Raw genomic sequence first — 22690 nt, 5'->3', positions numbered from 1 at the left:
GTTCTGTTTTTTTTAATCACAGCCAATCTCAAAGGTGAAATGACCTCTAATTTGTAACAATTCATTACGGGTGTTAAGGAGGAATGCTTATGTGATTTAATTTAGTTCTTTAGTGAGAATTGGAAATCTATAGACAATCTTAATTTTTCCTTTGGCCTTCCAAAATGCATTATACAAGGATGTTGTCCAAAAATTCATTATGGTTTTAATCCAGACATTCCAGATCCACACATTTCTTTGATAAATTCTTGATTTCATTAACTGGCAAAGCAGAGTCATTTTTCACACAGTTGTCAAAATCCTTTTCACAGTCAGAGCACACTGTCAATACACATAAAATGTGAATCTGTACAGGATCCCGAGCAAATGTTACTGTGATGACATTTTCTTTTTAAACCAGGACAGAGAAAGAAACAGTTCACAATGCTGCTTCTTCATACGTTTACATAGCAATCTAGTGGTCAGGTCACTTTCCCATGGATCTGAAAAATCCATATTAAAGTTTCTTTGCATTTGAGAATTAACATCTTCCATATTCCAGGTGACTGTGCAAGCTACTAGAATATACTCTGGATTGGTACCAGAATATAAAGATATTTGCAAGATCCTACGCTGCACAGAAAATGATTCTGAAGTAATTAGGGCAGGAGTAAAGAGCACAAGTTGAAGCAGGACACCCTAGTTGAATAATTAGAAGAACTTGTTTGGAAGAAAAAAAATAAATCTCATCTCCCATCTCCATTAAAGACAAGGTGAGGTGTCCTAAGGGCTCTTTTATATGAGCTACATAAAGTATTTTGAGCAAAGACTGATTTCCCATCAGAACTTCCACTCCTTTATAAAAGGAAGTTACTACAGATAGCAAGCATTTTTTTAGAGGAGCTGGCCTCCTGCCATTTTTCCCAGTTCACACAGCATACACCCAAACACAGTACAGGAAACCAGCACACTACTGCATGGCTCAGCAACCCCTCAGACGAGCCTAAAAAGTAACCAAACTTGGCTTACTGCAAGTTATTAATTCAAGGCAACTTCCAAAGGGTAGTGAAGGGAGTTTTCTGAGTCTCCCTCTGTGACCAATAGCTGGAGACAGCGTTCCACACCTCAACATTGATTTCAGTGTTCCTCCTGCAAGGACCTTACCAGCTTATGTGGGCTACAGGGCACTACCAGCTTTCTTGGGCTAAGATTTTCTTTTAATACTGACCCTCAACACCTTAGCCCTTTTTTGTGGATTTAGTTTCTGCACAGTTTTGCAGGGCTACCAATGCAGAAAGGTTCTCCCTTACAGAGGAAGATTACTGCAAAGTAAAGAAGTAGATTAGTAGGTTTTACAGAATAATTATTTTCATTTTGCTCAGACCACTTTTAGACCACTCACTCAGGTCATTATATCTCTCACCAGGCCAGCTTCTAACATGCCTTTGCTTAGAGAACATACTGCAGCTGTATGTGTAGATCTGTCATTTACAAGCTGATTAGAAAGGGGTCTGGGGCAAGCAAAGCATGTCCCAGTGAAAATAAAGGTATTTTTTCCTGCACCACCCACACATTTGGAATGGGGATATAGGTCATTTTCTTATTTCACTCTCAGGCCAAAAAAAGTTGAAACACTTGATTACAAGATACTGTATGTAATGGGGGAAATTCATCTAAGCCAGAGAACTCTGATATGGCCAAGAAGAATGGAAGCAGTTAAGCTAAGTGTATTTAAAGAGTGCACTTAGTTCATAGTGTTGTTTCTCAAACTGTGAGACTGCCTTTCTCAGCGAAGTGGATGGAAATACAAATGAGGCATGTGCTCTGATGAGGCACAAAGGAGATGCTAACTGGTTGTGAGTGAAGCACAGGATAGATTAGTTGTGATGTACTATTTGGCAGTGTTTAAATTCAGTTGGAGCTGAGATTTTTTTCATTCTGCCATGATCATGCACAATAGAATTATACTCAGTAACTGCATGAGCATATTATTTTTCATTATACCAAAATATAATAGCTTTTGGAAGGGTGGTTTTCTTGGGGCTGTGCAATAATTTCTTTAAAAAACCCAAAAAAATTAAGTCTTTTGCTAGCATATTAAGTGCACCCCATTTTCTCTAAAGCTATAAGCTATAACTACTTCCAGTTCAGCTTAAGATACAGGTAGGAAACTGCTTTGAAATACTGTGTGTTGCAGGCACAAGGGAAATAGCAATGCATGAACCCTCATTTGCAGAAATCAAATTATTTTGTCCTTTGTGATAAATAGAGGGGAAAAAAGAGGCAAAAGTATAAACTCAAAAATTGGTATTACCAATATAATACCAAGTATAACTCAAAAAACCTTGAATCTAAGCACAGGATTAAGGGTTTGGCTTATGCTGATCTGTTTGAAATATTCTTTAATAGATGGCTTGAATCTAAGTAATCACACTAAATAACTGTACTGCAGACCCATATATTGAATTGTTGAGTTTGGAAGCACATAGAGCTTTAGTTCTGATTTTGTTCTAAAGTTCTTAACTAGATCAAAACACAGAGTTTGGGGCAAGATGGTGATTTCTTGTCCTTTCACACAGACTAAAGTAGCAGAAATTATTCTTAAAATGTAGTATATCTACATCCTACACTTCTCAGTTATGTTCCTGCTCCAACATAAAGAGATGTTTTGACTCTTTTCAACCTTCATTTAAAGGAATAGTTTACCTTATTGTTCCATCACACTTCAAGGCATCAACAGTAACCTCAGGAATAGTGCAGAAAGTCTCTGCTTCTTTGCATTGATATGTCTTAGAAGTTATCTACATTTTCACCCATGCAAAGGAAGCTTCCTTCTGAAAAACTAAATCTCTTGTATGTTCTAAATAGTAGCAGTTGCCAAAAGGAGGAATACCCGAAGCCAAGCTAAGGAATATGGACAAATATATACTAAGAGCATGTCTTGTGACTGTTATCAAAGTAGTGATAACTCTTTGCACTTGTTCATGTGTTGATGTAGAATATCAAGCACTGTTCTCTATTTACTGCTTTGAAATTTGTAGAAAATGCTGCAATATTTTGTGGATTTTAAAATTTGGTTTATAGCATTTATGAACTGTAGAGATCTGCTTTTTTTCAAACTGTGATACCACTTAAAGGAAGAAAGACAACACTAAACCTCCCTTAGCAATAGTAGGTGATGATTCTTTTCTAGAGTACAAAAAGCTCTCGAGATGAAAACAGCTCACTGAACATTAGTCCTGGAAAAAAATCAGAATTACAGGAGTTTGTATTTCTTTGGTGCCAAATAGCAGGTATTTGAAATTTCCTCAAAGGCAAATCTCTTTGTTTCTGAAAGTTGAGTTCTGCTTCCTTGCACCGCACTGCTGCACAATTTACCAAGTAGCTTCATTCAAGCCAAGATGAGGTTTCATATTACAGATGAGTTGACAGGTTGCAGGACCGAACCAGCATTCTCTCCAAACCGAGGCCCTTGGCTGTGTGCCCACCCTTCCCTCACACCAACTCTCCTCCCAGCTGGCCACACGGTGAGCTGATCCATGAAGCACAGTCAGCAGAAAATGATCCCACCCCTTCTCTTCTTTTTTTTCTTAGCTCAGTTAGGTTTAACTCTGGAAAATGGTTCACCTCTTAATGCCAAGAAGGCAGATGAGAAGGAATGGAGAAGCAGCAGAATGGGGGCAGGCAGGGTGGGTACCTCTTAGAAGAGTACAAGTAAAATTCCACTCTGAAAAGCAGAATAAGGAACTACTTAGATTAATGTAAAGCAGGGCCTCTGGCTAGATTTTTTAATCTTAATGAAAAAGGCTCAGAAGTGAAGTCTTCACTGGGGCTAAATACAGGAATCCTTACACCCTGAAAGGATGCACACATGAGCACAGGGCTGTCACAGTGTTTGTGCAGAGTGACCCCACATGAAGAACTGCAAAGTGGTTCCTTTTTGCAGGTATAGTTAGTGAAGTTAGTGAAGCTCTCTAGTCATGCTGTGTTTGTGTTGTCAGCTTAAGACAAACCAAGATTTGGGATGCACTGGCTGTGTGCCTGCCCTCCACCAAGGCAGGGGGCTGGAGAGGGAGACTGCAATGCCTGGCAATTCCCACTGACAGCAGTTGCCTTATTGGACAGCAAATGGCAATCCGCTGTTAAAATACTCTCACTGAATAACCACTCTCTGTATATCAGACATGTTTTCATTATTGAATATCTAAAATATCCCAAGATACAATAACATTCTTATTCTCAGCTCTTCGAAGAGTTTATTTCTCCTATTTGCAGTAGAAAGGAAGACTTTGCTTCCTTATTTACTAAGCACTGTCATCTGAAAGAAGAATGAACACTGCTGAATATCACTGCATGGTACTGTCGTATTTAGTATGCCCACATTATACTTCTTGTTATTCCATTTATTATTCTCCTCAATGTTGCTGCAGCACTTAAAACTCCCAGTAAAAGTGATATTCAACTATTCTGACTGCTATACAAACAAGACAGTCCCTGTTCATAAGGAATTCTTCTCCAATTTCTTCTGTCTCTGCATGTTACAATTTATTCATATGCCTGCCGAGTTTCAAGTCAGTGACACTTCTAGTCTTCTATTAATATCTCAAGTTTTGCTTGAATATTTATTCAGACTTGCTTTTAATTCTCTGTGCAGAAGTGGTTTTCTTTATAAATATTAAAGGTATTCATGCATTAATATAAATCTCTATAATGTGTATTGTTCACACTCTGTTTGGGGAAGTAACCATGATGCAGTAGTTAGAAAGCAGAAATACAGTAGAATCAGGAAAAAAAGGCTTATTTTGCAACATTTCTGATGTCTGATGCAGACAAATCAGGAAGCACAGATTTTTCTAAAGAAAGCATGCTGTTGTTAGGCAATCTTCTGCTTTGTTTCTGAAACATGTATCTACTCATGAACCCACAATTCTCACTAGAGAACAGATCAGAAAAGAAAGATGTTTTCCTTAATTGTTTTCTGACTGTGAAAAAGCACAGACAGGCTCATAAAATCAGAGAAAACAGCTGAGAGAGGATGAGAGACAAAGAAATTCAAATATGTTTTCATAAGATGTCCATATATGATAAATGTGAGCTATCTTTAATGTCCATAAGATATATTTTCTCAACACAGCATTCTGTAGTAATTCCTGTTTTGTAATTGGCTTTGTTGTATTTTGAGAAATCTTCTGCCTGTGACACATGGATGAAAGTCAGTGGGAAGCATGCTCTTATGTAGATTTTAAAGTACTTTTTATAGCAGTGTTTTAAGTTCTACAGAACTCTGATTTCCTGTCTATTAACTTTCTCCACAACATCAAAACATTTATAGTATATATTTTAAAGGGTGTAATATCCATCCAATAAACACTAATATTTCATTTAAAGTATACTAGTAATAATATTTTTTTACACATTTTCAGAAATGTGTAAATCAGTCTGAAAGAATTATTGTTTGTACAACTGCTACTCCTCCCCACTATATTCTGTTAAGATTTTGTGTTAGTGATATTTGTTTTCAGGAATGCCACAGAAACCACAACTCTCAATTGCATTTGCTTACAGACATGTAAAAGAAACACATGTAAAAGCAATTAATAAAATTATAACATTCACATTTCCCTGAAAGTTAGTTCCTGAAGTTTCTCAGTTCAAGAGCCTAGGCTGACCAAAACAATGACCACAAATCAAGCTGCTCACTTCTCCCTCTGAAGAAAGTCACTTGAAAATGTCATAGAACAAGCAGCACATTTTTACGGAGTAATTATTTTCATCCTCCCTCCCCATTTCTTTCTTATTCAATGTATAATTTCTCTCCAGGCACTTGGATTCAAAGCTCTTTGGTATCAAAAGACCTCTAGTTGACTTAGCAGAGCTCTGAATGGGCCTGGGCTGCTGTAAGGTGGGAGCTAATAAAACTGTGGTTTGTTCTCCCCTGGTGCCCTCTCAGTAAAGTTTGCCAAGCTGCATAAAAAGCAGCGGCTTTATTTTTCTGTGGGGGGAAATGAGGCTGTGCAGAGTGCCACTACCAGAATTATCTACCAAAGTTCAGGGCAGGCTGGCCAGAACTGAGGCAGGATTTACCTCCTAGTGTGCGATGAGAGATGAGAATTCAATGCTTTGCTTTTTCTGCTTTCCTTGTGTTTAAAAAAAAAAAAAAAAAAAAAAAAAAAAAAAGAAATAAGTTCAAGGCTTTTCACTGAATGAATTGTATTGTGAATGTGTTGGGGGATAAAGGGGGAGGTGAACTAGTCATAAGTACATTCAGTTTTACCTCCTTGAAGTAAGGAAGGCGTACTGAGAAGGAATACTGAACACTAGCTTCTCGTATTAAAATACTAGATCACTTTTCAGTAAAAAAAAACATGCTTCAGACAAATAGAAAAAAAAATCTAGCATAGATTTATTCTTTAAAGTCCTACAGAATGCATATTTAACAATTATATTTCTGCCTTTGGAGCATGTCTAAAATAATTTATTTCCTCGAGGTGGTACAGCTACTCCCTAAAGAAGAACAGTAATTTATTGCACCCAGATGTTTTCACATATGAAGGAGACCAAGAGGACACCCTGGGTAGGAAGTGTGCATTCTAAAATGGTTTTCAAAGGAAAAGAAATTTTTTATACTAGAAAATTGTCATTTCCTTGTTATAATTGCAAATGTAGTTCCTTTCATTCATGCAGAAAGTCCAAAAAAGGGTCAATTATTTTCTGTGGCTCTGGAGAGCGTCTCTAAATAAAAGCTGATGTAAATCTGTGCTTTTTAAGCATTAATAGAACCAGTCACCAAATATGTGTGTATTAGAAGTGTGCAACAGTATGTGAAACAAAGAGTGCACACAACAAATCTGTGCTACCACCACAGAGGGCACAAGAACCACGGGACTCAGGTGAGTGACGACTCTGCAGTGAAGGAGTGATGTGTTGCAGACGAGAAGCTGAGGACAACCTACATCTGCCTCTGCCAGGCATTTCCTTCAGTGTTTTGACATACCTGTTAATGTGCCCGCTGTTCAGTCACTTTTAATTGAGATGCATTGCCTTGGCACCTCAGGCACCTAAGACATGCCAGAAATGAATGTGCACACATCCATTGCATGTGTACAGCAAATCTGACATGCTCAGGCAGGACTGGGCCTATCTGACTGAGATAAGAAGGGAACAACATGTGGTGCTTTGCAGAAGCACGGGCATCTCGTGTGGGTGCTGTGCAGTCAACCAGGGCATATCAGATCCTTTCTCTGCTCCTCTTGAGGAGCCCTCTTCCTTGCTCCCACACTGGCAGCAGGACTGCAGTGAATGCATGTGGCTCTTTCCCACTTTCAGACACCTTCTGCTGAACTTCTGCTACCAAAGCCATGGACAAATGTTCAGGAACATCAAATGCCATCCAGGTAGTGTTCTGTAATGGACAGGGAGGACATGGCTGGGGAAGCTGATCATGGGAATAATCTTAACCTTCGAGGAATACATGAGAGAGAGCAATGGCATCTTGCACCAACAAGAAGAACCCACACTGAAGCAAGCAAACTGGAAATCAGGCATGTGCTGTCAACAGAAATTCTCACTATGTTTAAAGTTATGAAAATAACTTCTGGATTTTTCTGCACATTTTCAGACAAAGAATACATAAGTTGTGGTTTGGTTTTTTTTTTTTTTTCTTTCCTAGAAAAGAATTTATGTTAAAATTCCCCCATGACTACTAAAATATTGGCATGTCAAGTTTTGAAAGAGGTGTTCCACATCCCATGAATCTTTTTGTTTTAATTGAAAGAAAAATAAACTTTCCAAAATACATCTGTATGTAATATTCTCTCTGATAAAGAGCAACTGAGAGAAAGCATCTGCTACATTTTTTTGAATCCAGGACAAAAGTTTCTCCAGTTATACTTGCTTGTTTTCTTATCTTTCAAAATAAAAGAAATTTTTCCTTCTGCCCACTATCAGCATACAAAATAATATTTATACTTAATAGTGTGATCACAGGAAGTGTTACTCAAGGATAAATACTGTTTCGTGGGTAAGAGAAATTAGGGAGTTCTGTTTCTATCAGACATATATTTCTATCGGCCAGCTGTACTTAGGCTATGCTATCTGTAAGCTAGTGTCACTGTTTTACAGTTCTGGGGCCTGTACTGTTGATTTTTTTCCTGATAAGGTTTCCATCACATTCTTCCATTTTCCAAGTCAGTGGGAAAATCTTCCATGTGTGTTTTTTTTTTTTTTTTACTGACTATTAAAAATATTGAAAAAAAATCTTAAAAAATATTACAATGGGGATGACACTGGGGGAAAAACGCTAGTGCCTTTTCTCAGCTGATTCTAGAAATCTGCTTTCATTTCTGCTACAGTTTTCATATCCTCACACAATGGTTGAGGCTGGGAGAGTCCAAAGCCAATAAATCCAGGAGGACATCTAGTAAAAGTATAAGCCTGCTCCTGCTCTGGCCAAGCACATAATAAATTCTCTCCTGCAAGAGAGAGTCATGTCCTTATTCACTGCCTGAAAATCTTCCTTGGAAAGTAAATTAGTATCAGTTGGCCTTCTTCTGGAGAAATACTGTTTTGGTTATTAGCAATCCATAGAAGAAAGTTGTGCTTCTTCTTTTCCTTTTCTCTACTTACTTGCAGTGAACATCAAATAAGAAAAAGTAAACAGCATTTATTTTACATTACAGGCCAGCTTATAGTCACCTATGAAACTTTCTTAAAATATTTGGAAAATAATAGTTATTCTTACCATTATGACTCATCTCCACTGAATCCCAGGCACTGCAGATATGCATTGTCAGCAAGTAGAAAGTAATTACGTAAAGCCAGGTGCACTATTCAACAGGAGAACACATACAGGTGGTGACATGGTAGAATTCCTTTTCTGTGCTCTAGAAAAAGTCAAAAAAGTAAGAATATACCTCCAAATTGTTCCCACCTCAGTGTGTCAGAGCCCACAGTCATTACCTCCCTGATGACATCCCAGAGCTTGAAGGGGAAGGGATGGGAATTTGGCAAGATTCTGCAGACTAACACCATTGCTCTCTCAGGCCATGGTAAAAGTCCCTACTGTTTTCACAGGGTCTCCAGTAAGTCACTCACAGGACTTTTGGTGTGTTTATGTGTTTATCATTCCTCTGGCTTTGCAGATGAAGAACTTCAGACTGGAGAAATGGAATAAACTGACCAAAGCCATTAAGGAATTGGTGCCAGACTCCAAAACTAAATCCAGATGAGCCCATGAGGCAATAAATCACAGATGATTTTGGCATGTAAAAACCCTTCCTTTTTAAATGCTGGGAATGCACTTGCCATGGCCCCAGGAAAAGATGGTTCATCTATAATGAAAGCCATAATACATAGAACATGCTGGAATCAGAACACCAGGCAAAATAATGTTTAGAAAATGTCAGATTTCCCAGGAATTTGTCTAATGGGTCTGAGGATTTTTTGTTATTGATAAACTTCTACTGTTTTTTTAACTTGCCCTTTTTTACTAGCATATTCAATCCGATACAATTTTAAAGAAATGATTTGTATAAGTAAAAGATAAAGGAGTTCAAGACAGCACAGCTCACAGATTGAAAACAGATTAATTGATTACTCTCAGGTTTTTTCCCAGTGTGCTGGGTGGTTCTTTCTTTATTCCATTCCATCCCCCTCCTCCCCTTCCTTCACTGCTGATGTTAATCAGAGAGAAAGGAAGTGGCTGTTTTCCATAGACAATGTTGATATTTGGTGAAAAAATAAGGGATGGGGGAGTGAAAGGTGCACAGAAAACAAAACAAAACGTTTACTGATAAATTCCTTTTTATCTTTGCCAAATGCTGCTCTAGTGTGGGAATGGATGGAGCTGGCAGTCACTTCCATTAGGCCGGAAATACCATCTTTAGTAAATCCAGTTACAGCACTGGATGGACACATAAATCTCTTTGTATGTGTGTGACAGAAGTAATGAAATGTCAGAGGAGAACTTTGAGAATTTAGCAGAGATCTGAGGTCAGCCTGTTTGTTGTCTTTTTCCTTCTGTCTTTCTGACACTCAGTGTAAAGCTGAAATATTTGTACTTAAATGAGTATTGCTAATGCAGGACATTGAGGTCATCGACATGAGAACAGTGACAACAGGCTGTGCAAAAAATTTTACAACCTTCTTAAAGAGTCTAAATTTAATTGCACTGAGACTCCCTTTGCCTCCATTCTACTTCCCAAAGCAAACACTTTATTTGTCTATATGTAATCCACCCTTCAAATGCTGAACACCTCCAAAGCTCAAATTCCGCTTCAGTGTTCTCAGAAAATTATCATTATTACTACATCCTAAAGTTTTTCTGTTTACTAGGAATTTTGACCAGTGTTTTAGATTAATTAAAAAATTGACTTCTATTTCTACTAAGCGTATTAAGCCCTTTCTTGACACAGCACAATCATTTTTGCTGTGTGTTCACGGACCATGTACTCTTCAGCTGCTGATGGAGCAAATTGATTCTCCATTCTGCCATCATTTATTCTGCTGAATTGCTACCAAAAATGCCTTTGCCATTCATATGATTGTTCCTAAGGTGGTTTTCACTGGTAAATGTCTATACACATGGGTTCATCTGAAATCTCAAGATCCTAAGGGGTTTTTTTCCAATTCTTACACCTTTCTTCAGCCACAGTACATCAGCCTTGCTCTGCTAAGACCCTTGTACGTGTTTTTTGTCTCCTCTGTAAGATTGTTGTGGATCCTTTCCTCAAAAGCTCCTGAGAGTCCCTCAAAGTCCAGGCCCACTAATTCCCTTTTCATAAATGCAAGGATGTGTGAACAGATCATAGCTACTGCTGTTCTCCCATATATTCCCATATCAGACTTAAAGTCACCTTCCCATTTTAAAAACTCCTATGAACCTGAGGCACCGTGAAGTATCTCAACATAGTCGTCTTTCTTTAACATGCAAGTAATGATGGCAGAACACTGCTGGAAGTGATAAACAGATTGTCTTTGTAGATTCTGTTATTTGGAATAACAGCATGGCACTCTCTCCCAGCAGTTCCCATTCCAACCTTAGTCTTCAGTGAGAGACAAAGTCCCTCCCCATTTTTCTCATGTTTTTCCTTAATTTGTACTTTCTTTTGCTTATTTTTATTTTCACTCAAGACATTTGAGATAGACTTTTAATTTCATTTATTTATTGAGTATGGAAAGATAAAGCTAAGTGCAAGTACAATTTGAAGAATACTTTTGATGAAAAAATATATTCCATAAATAATCTATCTGCTTAATCTGAAGTGATTGTTTAGTTCATTGGTGTAAGTCACAGTCGGCTTTAAGTAATGAGTAATTTTGAATCTCTTAAGTAGCGTTCCAAAGCTCCGTCCCAAATGAATGATCACACTATAGAGAGTCTCTAAATATTATTTTTTAATCAGTTGGAATCTCACTATGATTTTCACAAAGTACAATATTTATGTCACAGGTTTTCCAAGAGTGGCCACTCAGGAACGGTGACAATAGGAAACCCCAAAAGATCTGACAATGAATAATTCAGCTATTATGAAGCAATACTTTTATATGACTAATAAAAATTAATGTGTTGCTTCCTTTTCTGGAATGACTTTGTAAATTTTCTTCATCCTACTTTTTTCTTTCCTGATGAAGACAATATGGCCAAGACAGTATAAACTGTAAGAATCAATTAGATTAGCATTTTTAGTAAAAAATAGATCACAGAAAAAAACTCATCCTTATTTTGAATGCTGTGACTGGAGAGAAAGTTGAAGCGATAGAGATGGGAAACTAAATTAGTTCTGCTTGTAAATTATATTCTTAGGCATTTTCCAGCAGTGACTTCTTGGTTTTGCAGCAAATGCCTCTGATATTTTCCAATTCAGAGTGGTCCCTTGCTGTGAGCCTTCTTGCTATGAGGCCACCTGGGATCAAAGCTACTTTCCCCCTCCTGTGGTCTCAACTAACTCCATTAACTCTAATTACAAACACTTCTGTTATACCAACCAGATTTTATGACTTCCAAGGAGTGAACTACATGGAGAAAGTCCATGTGATACTACTGTTGGTTCTGTCTTCACATTATTGCTTGCCGTACACTAACCTCATTCATGGTTAGCTCAGAGCTAGAACCACTTCATTTTTACTTCTGTAATTAAAAAGAAGCTTAAATTGTTTCTTGAAGTTCATCATTCCAGAAATTAATGAACCAGGCCAAAACAAAAATTTTATGAGATTTAATATTTGTGTACACTGAGAGTCTCAAAAGGGCTTATATTGTATAGCAATGCCACTAACACTTTTTCTTAATGCAGGAAGACATAAATCAAATGTGTGTCATTATATATATATATATATATATACACACACACACATATAAATACACACACACACACACACATATGTATATGTAACACACAGAGATACATGAATTGCTTGCTCTCTCAGCTTCTCAGTTTGTCTCTCGATGTCAATATTTTTCCAACTGTTCTTTAAATCTCCAGTAAACTGGAAGGGGGAAAAAGCCATCTTGTTATTTTAACAAGGACTGCACATTAAATGATGGTGTGGTTACACATTCTACTTGACAGGGGTTATTTATAGAACCTGTATAATTTATAAATGTTCCTTTTCCAGGTTAAGTGTAAGTGGCCTGTCCACCTTGGTCAAAATCAGTAGAATTTTGTCCCAATTAGATGATATGCGACGTCATGATATGATTCCATTGTCATCCACACGTACCATTTGTACACAGTGTGAACTGCCTTGTGGCCCTGTGTCCAAGGTATTCAATGAAACTTTATTGTGAATTGTTGTGGGTTTACACATTAATGGACACAGGTGAATATTCCCTTCTAGGGACTGTGGCAAGGAAAGCTTAAGACTTTCTAGAGATGTGGAACCAAACACGCTCTACAGCAGAAAGAGCTTCCTCAGTCCATGCTACTCCAAGAGTTAAAATAAATTTGTTGGTAATTAAACATCCTTGATGAACTTTCTGTCCACAGCTACCAATGGAAACAGTGTCATAGTTTCTCCAGCATGTTATACTACTGTCTCTTTACTGTCAAGAAGCTGATTCTTGCTTATCCCTGCCCTCAGTACCTGCCACTCATTTGTTTTTGCCTCAAAGTCCATGGAAGCATCCAGTGTCTTTATCTTTAGCTCAGAGCTCAAGAAACCCTTGGGACCCTATTATTGACTTTTGCTGGTGTGCACAGCCAGCTGAAGAGAGTCCAAAAAAGAAACTATGCAACAGGAAAATTGAAGTGGAACTCCCCTGACTTCAGCCACCTAAAACATCTAATTTAAATTACTTATGCTCCACCCATAGTCAGTACAAAAATACAAGTGCTCCTGGAATGGATTATCTCAACCACCTTAGACATCTATTTTAAATTAATATAAACTGTTTCATAAATGTCTCTTTAGCTTCAGATTTTATAATTTTGAAACAGGTGATTATAGAAAGAACCACATTGTAATTTCTTGAAAGTACTTTTTTTCCAAATTTCACCCAACAGAATTCCATAATTTTGTTGGTGAATTTTTCCTCCTCTGGCTACAGGACTCATTTGCCTCAAAATAAATCTTGAAATTTACAATAGTAATAGATTCCTAAATTTCAAGATGGGGAAAAAATTTGCTACTGTGCTGATATGTAATCTACAACATCATGGTTGACAAGACAAGAAATCATCATTGCTGCTATTTCTCTAAAAATTAGGAGAAATTCTTTTTAGATATAAGCAGCTCAAACTGGTACTACAGCTGGAGATAGACTTCAGTAGTTATTTGTGAGAACAGGTGCCTAAATTCAGATTAATCACAACAGACTCTTAACTAGTCAAAGTTGTACCAAAGCAATTAGAGAGTTCGAGATGTGATCCGGCCTTTCTGGCTGTCTCAAACCAGTGACCTATTTGCTAAAGAGAAAGTAGCCAACAGAGATTATTTTATCAATTAAGTGCCTCAGGAGAAATAAAATATGTTATCATTATCCTTTCAGGAAATAAAAATATGCAAACCCACTTTTTAAAATTTCATCCTCTATCTGCTTTTTAAATCTAAAGAGTGAAATGTCTTATTTACTGTTATTCTTACTCTGACAAATTCTGGCTGCTGAAGTTTGGACTTTATCTGAGAAAAGACAGTGTTAAACTTACATCCAGATCGTAGCCTGGCTTCTAGCCATACAGGAAAATTGGGAGTCATAAACTTTCCCCTTATTCTTTAGGCATCTCAGGTTTAAGCTCAAGAGATATAATTTCCAGAGAGTAAATCCTTCCCAGCTGTGTGTTTGCCAGGACTGAGACTGATGGGATAAATAATCTCATCCTCTCTCCCAGTTCTTCCAGAAGAGATCAACTAGTGTGTGTGTGCTGACTCAGTCAAGAGATGTTCGAAACACATCTGGTGTCAGATATTTCCACATTAATAGTAAAGAGCTCACTAAGAGAGCACCAACCTGTCTCTGGGGTTGCTGTGGGAAAAGTGTGGCTAAATGCATTCACCTTATATTTCAGAGTTTAAGTTTTAGCACTAGGAATTTATTGCAGTTGTTCTCTGTGTTCACATGTTCAAGAGTTTCACCTGTTTCCATGCAGAGGTTTTACCCTGAAGTCTACTTTCAATGTTTAATACTCCTGTTTATACAAGGAAGTTAATTTGTGATGGACATAGTGTAAGATGTAGGAACAGGGCCATCAAGCTGAATTTGACCAGAATTTTTCCATCCTGTTGCTCAGTTTTGGCAATCGCCAAACATAGGTACTAAGGGAAGAAGAAAGAAAAGCTTAGTTTTTTAGTCCTGGATTATTCTCCAAGGTCTAGTAGATTGATTTATGGACTTCCTGAGACAGGGATAGCAGTGTCTCACAAGTTGCACTGTAATTCCCTACCATCAGCTTGTCCACTCTGTTTTTTTAATATATATAACATTCTCACAGTGTTCGTGCCTCATGGCAATGAGTTCCAATTCTTCTCAGCTACAGGATAAGGAATTGCCTTTTTGTCTGTACTTTGAACTTGCCAGCTGCTATGTGATGGTCACCATCTTATAAAGCAGAGAGGACAAATAAAAAATGATCCCCATTCACCCTTTCAGTGCCCTTCATGTTTCCACAGGCCTGTGCTGCATTCGTGCCCTGGCTAGTTCTCTCTGTGTTGAAGAGCTTATTTACTCATTCCCTGTAGAGAAAGCATTGCTCACCCTTGGTGACCTTCTCTGTATTTTTCAAAGGGTCTTTCCCAGGGAGTAATTCAGAACACTAAAATTAATCCTTGCTCTGAAGCACTCCCTGGTGGGAGCTTCTCTCTTTCTCCATTGACAACATAAAAGGCTTAAGGATACCAAGGGCCTTCACTTGCACACCTGAGTTAAGCACAGGGAAAACTCTGCACCATCCTTTCATTCATTGTTTATGAGACTTCAATACAACAGCTTGATTTGTTTTAAAAAACAGTACTATTATTCTCATCCTGTGTGAGAAGTAACTTGTTAAAATAAAATTCCAAAATTATACATCTTTCACAGAGAAATAAAATCACTGAACATTAGGGGAAAGTGTTTGCAGAACTTTTTTTTTTTCCTATTTACTGTTTGTCCACAGGCTGGATGGCTTGTGAATGCCTGCCAAAATGAACTGTATGATAGTTGCAGTTAGTAATAACAGGGCTTTTCCTAAGTCCTACTTGCATGAAGTATTTTGTATCAATAGCCACAATTAAGCCTGTTTATTTCATTGTGTCCTAAGTAGACAAAGTTGTTAATGTTTTAACGGAGTCATTCCCAGCATTAATGTATTGATTTTTAATACACAAAAATGAGAATCAAATATGGTAAAGAAACTAGTAGTTAGACTAATAATGCATGAAAATTTCTCCTTCCTACCCTATGTCGCGCTTCTTGCTCAGTATTCCCAAAAATAACCTCAAAAAATGCCTGGACAATTAAAGGATATAAGATGGTGAAAAATTATATGTGCATGTAATTATACAGGTTATTATATCCACTGATGGTGAGGTTCACATAAACTTTTGAAAAATATCACCTCCATCCTCCTTTCCCTCCTCCACCCTGCAAACTCCCATTATGTTGGCACTCACTTTGTAATTTGAGTATGACTTGATCTTTGCATGTGCTGTGCTGGTGAACATTAATTTTACTCCAAAGAAAAAGCTGCCATCATTTTTCATTTAGATAGGAATAAATAATATTCTATTTTGTAGCAATCATCTTGGTATGTTGTGTGTCTGTCTGAAGTGCTTCCAGAAAGCACCAGATAAATGGTGTGATATTTGAAAAACAGGGCACCATATATTTTGAACAGTGTCTAGGATGTCCCAGACTGGCTCTGTCTGTGAGGTCTGAGACAGCCTTTCTGACAAAACAGATCCGTTACTCATCCAACAGGAAGCCACTTTTTTCTCCCTCTCATTTTTGAAGGAGAAATGGAAGCAATATGCCAGCAGGAATAGTAACTCCAGACAGACTCCACATGATAGGAGGCTTGCAGCAGCAAGGAGTTGCAACAAGAGCTTGGCTTGGAACACAAGAGCATCTCCATGGCTAGTGTTCAGGTGCCTTGCTGAACACCCAAGCATGCTGCTAGCTGATCAGGAAGAATTTAGGGGATTAGGAAGAAAAGAAGTACCATTTTACCAAATGGGAAGCAGGCTCACTGGACGAGTGGAAATCTACCTGTAGATAACTTGGCTTCTCCTTATTCTTACACACAGGAGAGAAGTTTTTTCTCCTCATACTTTCCTTGCCGTTTCTGACTTTGTAATGAGTGAGGCAAGGGTATGCTTCATGTTGGAGTTTGCTTTACCCATTCATAATCTGGCAGCATCAGGGGTGGCAAAATAACATAATCATGCATCAGGGGTGGCAAAATAACATAATCATACACTAGAATGCTTTTAGAATTTTCCCATCTTTCTAATGCAGGTTTATATTTTTATTCTGAGTCTGAAAGGAGATTTTTCTCAGAGTCATAATTTATAAACTACTTTTGCTTTCCATCCATTTTGTTGTGAAGGAAGGTGGTGTTTAAGTCAGTTTAAAACATTACTTTAAATGGCAGCTGAAGTTTTATTTGAAATCCCTAGAATGATGAAGACCTTTTAAGCACAAATCTAGAAAATTCCATTACATGGTAAGAATGGATAGATCTAAGGACAGTTCAATTCAAACTCCTCCTTCTCCTTTCATTTATTCACTTTTCTGCATAGAGGAAAAGAAAGAAATGTTCCTAGACGGAAGAATTTTACATGGGAGCTGTTTCATTAGTAGTCTGTCTAATTCTTCCATCATTTAGTAGGTTTAATGATTTTATGGCCTCTGTAAATATACTGTGACTAGTCTGTCTGACCAATTCTAGAAGTAGGAAAATCTTCACTGACTGTTGAGAGATTCTTTGTGCCTCAAACTTTTGATCAAACTTTTCACTTTCAGTTGTCTAAAGACTGTTAGGATTAATTGATTGGGTTGGTTTTTTCCTCCACTCCTAAATGTGCAGATCAAAATACCTGTTTATGATCAGAAAAATGTAATTTCACTGAAAATAGCTGCCAAATATAATCCAACATGACCATAAATTATATGGTGTTATGACAAATAAATAAAATCAGTGAGATCGTCAAGAAAATTATTGAAACATTAGAAAGTTTCTAGAAACATTTGGAATTGTTTTGCATTTTCTCAATGAAACACTTATAAAGTGAAAGCTTTGTCCTGTATGAATTTAACACATCAACCATTCAGGATCTATCTCACGAGTGTGATCAATGATCATGTTCATCTGTCATACTTAATTTCCCAGAAAAGGCAGGAATCTTAATCACTGTTATTCCTTGTGTAAGTGTGGGAATGGCTGGGAAGACATTGCTTTTGGACTGATTCTGCAATGTAGATATTTCATCTGATTCCAATTTCTGTTGTGCAACACCCAAGGACCATCAAATATCTCCCATTTTGGTCTCACTGAGTGTTTGGCCAATGTCAACATGATGATAGCCAGCTCTAGAGAATCCATTTTGCCTTACTTAATTCTACTCTAAATATGAAGTCACTCCTATCTTACTGACTCAACCAAACCAGCATCTGGATGAAGAGCAGCTGGATAACTGGTCCAAACTCTTTTCCCATGTCCTCTGCCATGAAGGGCCATTGTCTTCAGACTATTAAGCTGATTCTCAACATCTATACTTTTGTTTTATTTTGATTCTACCTTTGGAAGTTCAAATAGCTGTATGGGGAAAAAAAGCAGAACAGCAGCACCACACAACAACCCATCACCCTGATATTGTTTCAATCACATAGCAGAAGCCTCTAAGAGTGCTGGATGAATGTTTCATGCCCCAGCTTGTACATATGCAGACACATACACACACACACACATACACTGAATTATTTGGAACATTTTTGTGATGCCAGTGAAATCTCCATAGGCTTTTCAGAGGCTTTGAAATCTCTTGTTCTGCAAGTTACAAGTGCTTGCAAATCTTCTTTCTGATTCAAATTAAGAGTTAGTTTCTTCAACCTTATTGCTCAACAATAAATTGTTTACAAGAAACAACAGATACCCAGACAGCTACCAATCAAGCTGTTGCTCTTGGGACAAAGTGGGAAATCAAAAACCGAAGGCATGTGAAATATTCTGCTGTGAGAGTGCTGGAGGCAGCATAAGAAAGTAAAAAACCATAATTTTGAATGTAATTGCATTTAGCAATATCTACGGTGCCCTGCATCTTCAGATGTCTTGTTGTCATTCCACTTTGAAAATTGTGATTTAAATGTTTTTCATATCTGTCTAATTTTGTGATCTCTGTATAATTGGGTTTTCAATGAATTTCATTAACTTCTTAGCACCTGTTTCTGTAAATAAAAGGTCTCAGGAATTGTGTTTCTCAATATTATATCGAGAACCTACATTAGGTAAGCACTCTTTCCGCTGTATTTAACAACTTTTGTGGTTTGAAAATATTTTTTTCTTAGGAGAAAAATATCTTTTCTAAACGAAAATTCACATTTCTCTTTGAAATACATATTTTCTTTCATGAAAATGTATTTGATTTTGAATTTTGAGGAAAAATTATTAGTTCTGTATTTTACATCAATGTCCTGTTGGAATTTTGAATATCATTAGACTGTATGAAGGACAATTGCACATTTAAAATATCAGCCAAGAACACCTCCCACAAGTATTCTCCCTCAGAGTACCTTGTATCCTTCCTATGTGAAGGAACACATCTCATGTGACTCACTCAGATATTGCTCCTGTGGGATTTTTTTATCTTGAGGTAAAGTGCATTTTTGGAAAATGCAGAGAGATCATTTTTACATTAAGGGAAATTCAGGCCCAAAGAGCTTTTCTGGCCCTTCTATGAGCCCTGCTGTCAGCTGGGTGGTTTTGTACCTCTCTTCTTAACTTAGTGGTTTTGGCACATACATGCTTTGAAGCAATTAGTCTATCCTGATGTAAAAGGATTCATGATGTAATATTTACTCTTTAGTAGTGAAATTTGTTTGGATATTTTCAAGCAGAAGAAAAATATTTTCTTTTTTAATCCATAAATAATGACAGAATCATAGCAGCATCCTAGGAAGAAAGATGTGTCTTCAAAATTAGCTTGCTTTGAGCCAGATGAGTTCCCAAAGTGTCTTCCTGAGGCCAACCTGAGGGGATTTTCTCCACCATTGTATTACATGAGCTATATCATCTAACTTACGTATTTGTTCAATTATGTAGAATCATGGAATCAGAGAGAGAGATTACAATATATAAATTCTGTAATGAGATAATGGAGAAAATCACTGGTGATATTTTCCTGCCTCTTCAAGTGTAGTGTTTGAGGCAAAGAAGAGAATACTGTATGGATAGATCATATATAAGCTAAGTTACTTCTGTACTGCAAAGGGGAATGCACCTTTCTGTCTTTAAGCCAAACTGCACAATACTGTTGGCATGTATAAGTTGGATTATTCTTGGTCAAAAAAATGGATCCTCTCTAAAATGTCCACTGGGAATGACCCCAGGCTCCTTCTGTTGCCCGTATGGTGCATGGGTATGTGTGGGAGAGTTCTCGTTGTGCCTGAACAAGAGGGTGTATGGGTGAGGCCAAAAGCAGAGTTCAAACCCTTCACCTGCCCCACTTTAATCTAGTACAGGCAAAGGTAATCAACTGTGGGAAGAGAAAACCAGCAGGGACGTGTGGCAGTATCACTGAGAGACTTGGCTAGGGAGAGAGCAAAGCTCTTGAATTTGTGTAGAGTGTATTTAGCTTACACACTAGGTAATTTTCTAGCTCATAGTTATAAAAGGGGAGTAATTTCTTGGGATTTTTTTAGTTTGGTATGTGTTAAAATATCATTTAGATTATGTGAAATATGATTTTTTTCCCCCATACAGCTAAATAAAGTGCAAGCTTACTACAAAAATTTCATGTATAGCTTAGAGTATCATGTCTAGGAATTTGAAAGGGAGAGGCAGGTGTAGGAACAGAATGGGAATGAGCAAGGTAGTTTACTTTTAATAGTATACATCTTCTCTATGGCTTAATATGCACATGGGACAGCTGGATTAGTGCAATAGATTGTATTCAATACAATCAATTAAGTCAAGAACTATTTTTTAAATAAGTGAACCATATCACATCCATAGAAATGATTATAAATTGACCAATAATGTAAATACAGAAAACTTTGACCCTGTACCAAAATGTATGATTGCCTTTTATGTAATAGGGGTTCATAAGAAGCAAACCTAGCAAGTAGTATTTGTATAAAAAGTGAATTTACTGCAGGGGTGGAGCTGGAAAATTAACTTTCTTTTTAAATGACTTGATTTTCTATTTGTAAAAACAGATTTTTAATTATTTTAGTCTTACAGACAATGTGAGCACTTTTGCTTCATAATGTCTTTTTTCCCCCCAAGTTATACTACAGTGAAGTTTGTGTTTAAATAACATTAAATTTGTGATGAAAACTGATCAAGAGCCAGAAAACTAGGGCTGATTGATACTGTCTTCAGCTCATGCTTTGGTATCTGTTTCCCCTTCTTTTCACAAAACCATGAGCTAAGTATGAGGTGTCAGTGTATTGCTGAATTTTCTGGCTTTTTTCAGTTCATGTCACAATATCAACAGTGCTTAAGCAGAGAGTGGGGGGTTGTATTTAGTAAAAATATCAGGTTACATCAGAGACACTCTCTTTTTTTCCCCCCACTTATTGCTGAACATGCTGTTTTGTGGCTTTTGGAGTTCAAACTAGATCTAGTTAGACCTGTGTTTGGATGTGTTTGGCTTGGAATGTAAATGTCCTGTCCAGTCCCGTATTCCCGAAGTCTCAAACAGAAATAATTCTAACATTCTTTCTCTCTGTGCATGTATAAATCTTTGATCAAAAGTGTTATGGAAGCACTGAGGCTAGTACACATTCTCCTTATAGAAAATAATAAAAAGAAATAATCAGGGCAGCTGTAATGTTCATGTCTAGAATTCAGGCAGAATGCTCTGGTTTATAAATGGGGGGTTGTGTACAGAGCAGAAAGGAAGTACCTTGTTATTTTTTCTTTTATGTTTCAGACTGGACTGTTTCTCTGGGAGGATCACAGCATCTTTTCTATCATATTGACCTATTTCTGTAAATGTTTCTGTGCTAAAGCAAAGATAATACATTGTAGACTTCTCCACTTCTCATTCCATGAGGTTGGTAGCATTCACCCTTAAACCAGGTTTATCATAGCCCTATTTTACACTTCCAGAAAAACTATCTTTAAACATTTACCTGTTTTCTATTTTTTATTATTACAGAAGAGCTTCCAGAGATTGACAGGAATATTGATTAAAGAATGAAGAGATTTAATTACGAAGGCGCTTCTGGTACACCACTTAAACATTGGATGTGTCTTCAGGATCACTCTCCTTTCTAGAAATGTTTGACTCAACAAGAACCTGTTAAGGCTCTAAACATACATAACTTTACTGTATGTGTTTGAAATAATGAGAATAAGCATTCTTGAGACATTTTGTTAAGAAAACAAGTTATTCTGAACAGAAAATTATATTATGTTTTAATAATAGATGGTGATGTACAAGCTGCCAGATAACTTCCAGTAGCATGTTTTTAAAGTACTTAAGATTAAAGTGTAAACCTCACTAAAAATAGGACTAAGACATATCTCCTATAGCAAAGATGATATCAAGTATAAACAGCCTTAAAATATCCCACATTTATATTGACTTGACAGAATAAGGCAACCTCCCAAAAGCCATTTTTTCTTCTGTTTATTGAGGAAATACAGTAACAGGCATTTTATCAATGTAAACAATATGTAAGTAATTGAGTATTAATCCTTGGCAGGCTGAGGTTACTAGGATTGACTGTAATTGAAATAAGTGCAGTAAAGTATAGCCTGGAAATCACTTTGATGAGTAAAATATTAGAATTCTTTGAAGATTTGAAAGCTGGAAAGGGTGGTTTGTGGTCAATGCTCTAATAAAAGACTGCCTAATTTTTCTTCATCCTAGACCATGCCCTCAAGTGGATGGTGTGGTAGAGCAATTAAGTATTCATGAATAATTTTTTTTTTTTTTTCTTGAAAAAATTATTTTTGATAACTGTGTGGTGGCAGGAGTATTTTGCACACGGAAGAAACCTTTTCTACAAACTGATAGTTTCATACCGGCTAAAGGTCTGCTCCCGTTGCCACCTTCTACTTTTCATGCT

General features: G+C 37.1%; 1 long non-coding RNA gene across 2 annotated transcripts in view; it reads left to right on the top strand.

The window, feature by feature from the left end:
• The window catches only part of LOC310907677, a 37965-nt gene that overhangs the window by 5608 nt on the left and 9667 nt on the right, over positions 1 to 22690 (top strand). The window contains exon 3 of one of the 2 annotated variants that reach the window (XR_014589686.1): positions 7306 to 7762. The exons of the other annotated variant lie outside the window; for it this stretch is intronic. This is a non-coding gene — a long non-coding RNA (uncharacterized lncRNA). Of the gene's footprint in view, positions 1 to 7305; positions 7763 to 22690 lie in introns of those variants that run through there. 2 annotated transcript variants of the gene reach the window in all.

Source organism: Zosterops lateralis (assembly GCF_965231275.1).
Source record: "Zosterops lateralis genome assembly, chromosome: 3".
NCBI lineage: Eukaryota > Metazoa > Chordata > Aves > Passeriformes > Zosteropidae > Zosterops > Zosterops lateralis.
The sequence above is the reverse complement of the archived record's forward strand: the minus strand, read 5'-3'. Positions and strand labels throughout refer to the sequence as shown.